The sequence below is a fragment of the Lycorma delicatula genome, chromosome 5 (assembly GCF_047948215.1).
Source record: "Lycorma delicatula isolate Av1 chromosome 5, ASM4794821v1, whole genome shotgun sequence".
NCBI classification, from domain to species: domain Eukaryota; kingdom Metazoa; phylum Arthropoda; class Insecta; order Hemiptera; family Fulgoridae; genus Lycorma; species Lycorma delicatula.
In genome coordinates this window covers 174,430,158-174,436,157 of record NC_134459.1, presented here as the reverse complement: position 1 = coordinate 174,436,157, position 6,000 = coordinate 174,430,158, and positions in this window count along the sequence as shown.

Sequence of the window (6,000 nt, the reverse complement as noted above, 5' to 3'; positions counted from 1 at the left end):
GGAGTCGGTTTAACTATGGCTCCAGATAAGAGATGGAGATTGTTATGATTACAATAACCAAACGAAGGCCAACATTGAAGATGGTGCTTGAGGGCCGAAGGATAGTTTCAAGGACTATGAAAATATCTTTGAATATGGGTAGACGTCAGGGTGCATTTCGGCACCCACGTCTTGGAGGCCTGCTCAAAGGCTGAAAAGATCATGCGTCTGGTTGCCAGATTACTGCCGAACTGTAGGGGACCGAGGCAGCAGAGGAGGACGCTGCTGTCTGGAGTACACTCCACATTACATTGCGGTGCCGAGATGTGGGAAGGGATCATTAGATACGGCGTAGACAGGGATGGTCTCGAATCAGTACGCAGAAGGAGCTGCCTCCGTATTACAGATGGATATCGCACGATTTCTCGAGAGGCAGTCGAAGTGTTGGCGGGAATATTACCTCTCGATCTGGAGATCACCTGCAGGAAAAATATTAAAGAGCAATGGGCGTTAACTGCTGTGGAAAAAAGAGAGTGGCTAGGTCTGTTATGGAAGAAATGAGTAAAGATGGCAGGTGATGTGGGGGAGGTTTAAGATCACTCCGCTGGTTGTCCAGCGTGTGTAGATGAGGAAGAGACAGCGTATCACACCTTCTTTCGCTGCCCCCGATTTGAGGATGAGATGAGGGAAATATTGGACACCATAGATAAAAGGGAAATGTTCCTCCCAGAGGAACTACAGCAGAACATGTTGGAAAGCACAGAAAACTGGCTGGCTATAGCAAGGTTTGCTAGAAAGATGATGGAGGAGTTGTACATCTGGAAGGAGTCTCACAGGGGTACAAGGGGTCGGAGGAGGATGCGGGGGAGGGCAGGCACGCGCCTGAGAACCTAGGGGGTTCCCCATACATATAGGGATCGCCTGGGTGCGATGAGGTCATGGGCACTCCGCTCCTGCGTCCAATGGTGACCCGTGAGGTAAGTATACTATAATGTTTGATTGTCTGTGATTAATTGTTTGTTTATGTGACTGGCTTTCATGTGATGTGTGGAGTGTGCAGTGTGAATTGTGTTTTCTGAGTGACAATTAAATGCCATGGAGTGTGTGGTAACATTTAGTTTGAGTGTGGTATCTTGTGGGTGTGAGGTCTGTGTCTGTTGACTGTGATGTCTGAATGTGTGAGGGCATTTTAAAAAAAAAATTTTAAAGTTCCTTACATCACATCTGTCTCCATTCTATTCTGTTTTTTCTAATTGAACTTTTGAGTTCAGTTTTTTCTCTTTTCCAGTACCTTTTTTTACATCTCCTACTCATCCTTCTACTATGTTTTAATCAATGGTTCTCCTTTCAAAAAATCTCAGTTATTAGCTGAATACCTTTTATTGAGTACTTACTTTCTCTTTTTCTATTTAGCATTCGGAATCACCAAAAGGTATTACATCAGAGAATGAATGAGTATGATATGTATGAATGTAAATGAAGTGTAGGTAGTTTGTTGATTACTACCTTGCACCTAATTGACACTTCTCACATTGCCTCTCCTGAAGTTCCAAATGGGAATCAATGTAATTTTTTCTGGAATATTTAAATGGAGACTGTGCCACGATGCTAAGACTCGGAGAATCAAAACTTATAAAAATTGGCCGATGCGAATTTTGACCTCTTAAAAAAAATAAAATATCTTACAAAATTGTTCCCAAATTGACCTCAGACATTCAAAAATAACAGTTTTACTTCAAGCTCAAATTTCAAACTTTGTACACAAACTATATCTTATTGCCACTAAATTTTGAAATTTGAATCTCAAAAGGTTAAATATTCAGAATAAGTTAAATCTACGATTAAGTAGTTTGAGGCTCAGTAATCCCACTTGCTAGTCAAGTTTACTGACACTGGTAAATGTATTTTTTTCACTAATGGAAAGAAATAAAATTGTTAAAATTCATTAATAATGTTTTTCTTTTGGTTGAAACTAAAAATTACAAAAAAAACTATCTGTTATGGATTTATTGTTAATAAAGAATGTACTAGTATGATAATAAAATCTTAAAGATAAGAAAATTTGACAAGAACAAAAATTTAATAAATGTAACAGCCAAATAATTATTTATTTATTTATCATTACACCAACAGTAGACTAACACCCTATAACATTTAGTTACCTTTTGATGATAATTAATTTTATAGCATATGAAATGTGCCATTCTGACCACAACTCACACACATGACACTCTTCTGACACTCTTGAGTAACATAAACTGTCATTATGCCACAGAAATCAATTGAGTGATGGTATATAAATGCAGTTCACCAGGAGGTGGATATTAACATTTTTTACATTATAGTAGTAAAATTACACAAACTATGTGCAAAAAATATGGAATGGAATGGAATGCAAAGTTGGCAGGAGTTTATATATTCTCCCTACGGATCCCAGAACCTGGACAAAGTCCCTTGCTGCTGGATGATTCTATCGGGCGTGTTTTTAAGGTTTATTTTTAAATGAGGGGTCTAATTTTACAAGTTTTGTCTTATTTAGTATTTTGTGTTTTAGGGACGGATTTAATTGCATTCCAATCCGTTGTTAAACCAGCGTTATCGAACCCATTTTATGGGCCGACCGCGGAAGGCTAGGCTTATGCAACCTGTCCTCCCAACGTAATTCCCCTTCAGACCGTCCACTTAAGTCCTTTCGGTGCTAACGCTTCATAGGCTAGCAGGAATACGCCACAATGGGGCACTGACTATCAGGAGGGAGCAATGCGACCCCTTCTCCAGAGGACTCGCAATTGCTGGTTTAATAAATAAAATGGTAAAAAATATAAAAGCCGACTATTAACATAATAAAAAAGAACATTTACCAGAACTGAACTCAAAGAAAAAATTCAGTGATTAAAATACACAAATTTGTATGGAATACAACATTTTATAATAGCATTAATAAAGTCAGATAAGCAGAAAAATGAAAAACAACTGAAATATCATGTTATAACAGAATTTAGAATTTAGCCTTTTTCCAGAAAGAGTCACCGTCTTTCATTTAGAACATTCTTGATTTTTCACCAGATCAGGTGAAGTACTTTTCCAGATACTACAAATTTTCATATTTCACTCCCATTAAAAGATGCCAGGAACAGCATCTGGCTGTAAAAATCCCACCAAGTCATTTCTGCATAATGTCATAAAATGCGTGAAAAAGAAAAATAATACTAAGGGTTAAGAAAAAGAGAAGCTTAGAGTAAAATATTTAAAAAGGCCATTAATTAAAACCCAGATCAGTTTAATTTGATTAGCAATCAAATGGAAGGATAAACAACTCTAATTATGAGATTGAAAAGAGATAATATTCACATTCAATTACAATCAAGTTAATCCATGCTTAAAGAATTAATTGAATAATTCTGGATTTTGTTTTAGATTATATGGGTGTTATTTTTGAGATACTTAGAATTTTAATTTGGATAATAATAAATTAAATATATATATTTTTATATACAAGGAGATTTTTTTATAAATTTTTATTCTGAAGATTTTTTTAAATAAAAATATATTATGGACAATTTTTACGCATAAAGATATAATTAAAATTATCTTAATTATGATATAGTGAAAACTAAAGCAGGATTAAGAAATTATAATAACATTAAACTATATGAGATAAAAAGAAATATATTAAATAAGTCCAGTTACAAGATTAACCAAAGAACTAACCACAATATAATCAACACACAGAAAAGAAATTCCCTTTCAACACTCATTATATAAGTATAAAAATTAAAAGTTCTTTCATAGAAATAAAAAAAAAGTAGAAACAAAAACTAAGAATGGGGGGACTTCACTGACATTCAATTATTTTAAAATAAAAAGATAAAGCACAAAATATAATGTAAATAAAATTTATAACAATATTAAAAAAAAAATAATTTAGAAAAATATTGTCAGTATAAAATGAATGCAATTTTTATAAATAGTTGAGCTCTTTTTTTACATATAGCGATATATTTTTCACTTTGTACGCTGTCATAGTAAGCTGCTGCAGGCTTTTTGTGGTGTGTTGAGGGATGTCGGGGCAAGCACAGAAAGGGATGGTAGATGTGGTACAAGCACTAACTACAGTGCACTAATTGAATTATGGCTGCCCAGCTCTCAAGGCACGCAGTAGCCTACAGTAATATCAGTCTATTGGCCACCTGAACATATGGTCATTGTTATAAAAACCATTCTGTATTTATTTCAAAAACTTCCAAACCTTCTATATAAAAAGATCAATACAACTGTCTTGTAACACTGTTTAAAATAATAATGAAATATTTTTATTTTTAATTTTGTCGGCCACAGAGATATATATATAATAACAAGATATATTTTATTTTAAAATATTTTTTTGTTAATCTCTTAACCAATCAACTATACAAACTTATAAAGTGAATTCATTACGTTTCACTTAGAATTAATTCTCTAAGCTTCCTCAGATGACAATACACATTCATACAGAATTCTCTTGCATATTAAGAAATTAACTGATCTACCCATCCTACATAACAATATTTTTTCCCCACAATTACAGTTTTAGATCTCCCTACTCACACATGACTATGACATAAATATTAGAATATTATATGTTTAATATACTGATTACTAAAGTACAAAATGAAACACTTAAATAAGTATTTAACAATTAGTATTCTTAGTTGCAAGAGAATTTTGTATGATGTGTGTATGAATGTGTATTGCCACTTGAGGAAGCTTAGAGGATTCTAAGTGAAACGTTGTGGATTTAATTTAAAAGTTTGTTTAGTTGATTGATTAACCCAAGAGATTAATAAAGATAATATTTTTAATTAAATTACGTCTTGTTATTATATTTAATTCTATCCAATCAAGAGGAAAATAAAATTAAATAAATTACATTTAAGTTAGTATTCATATATATATATATATCATATATATATATATATATTAAAGAAAAAAATTTTTTTTAATAGTAACTTTATTATATTAAAACTGTAAACTATAATAAATTATTTGTTAATACAAACTTTTTTTACCTATGTGAAAAAGAAAAATTATTGTTACTTTTTTAAAAAAAAATTAATTTTAATAATAAATACCTACACAGTAGAGAAAGATTTACTAAACTAGAAATTAAAAAAATAAGAAATACATAATAATTCTTTTCAAAACAAAAACAGAAAAACTGAGGGAATTCCAGAATGAAACAACAACATAATAAAATGACAGAGCAAAAAAAAAGGATACAACAAAAGAATGAAAATCTACTGGGAAAAGTGAAAGTAGTCCAAACTGAAGTAATTTTGTTTATGTAAAGCCCGCAGCAGCTTATCACACAAACAATAACTCATGCAAATAACAGTTTTACTCACATTTGTGATAAAATAAATTAGAGGCAATTTTATCTATTTGATTAATATTAGAACGCACCTTGAAAAAATTCCATATTATAAAATACTTTATCAACATCTACAAATGTAAGATTTTTGTACAAAAAATACAAGTAGAAAATCAGTTAAAATTGCAAACGAAAAAGATTCATAGACATGAGCATCGTAATGAAAAAAAGTAAGCAAAAGTATGAAAGAAAAATTAGAAAAATTTTTTTATCTTCAGAAGGAATCCTGAAGATAATAATGACTGTCCATTTTCCTTCACACTTAAAATGAGTTATTACTCTTGTAATAAATAAACCCATTATTAATAACAAAATTACTATGATACAATCATCTTGCGTTTGCAGAATAAAAAATAAGAAACATGTTATTCTTACGTGCGATTCACATAAACAGAGAATTGGATTAATTTTACCACAATCATGAATTAGGCTTCCTTTTTTTCAGTTTTTAATAGATAAGTGGATACCCTAATGATATTTCAATCATTAAGTTTATCATGAAACTAATGAACTAAGCTCCTGAGTTCATTTAAAGACAGCCCTTGAAGGTAATATACCAGAGACTTCTTGATATTTTCAGAATGGAGAAACAATAACCTTCAACCACATCC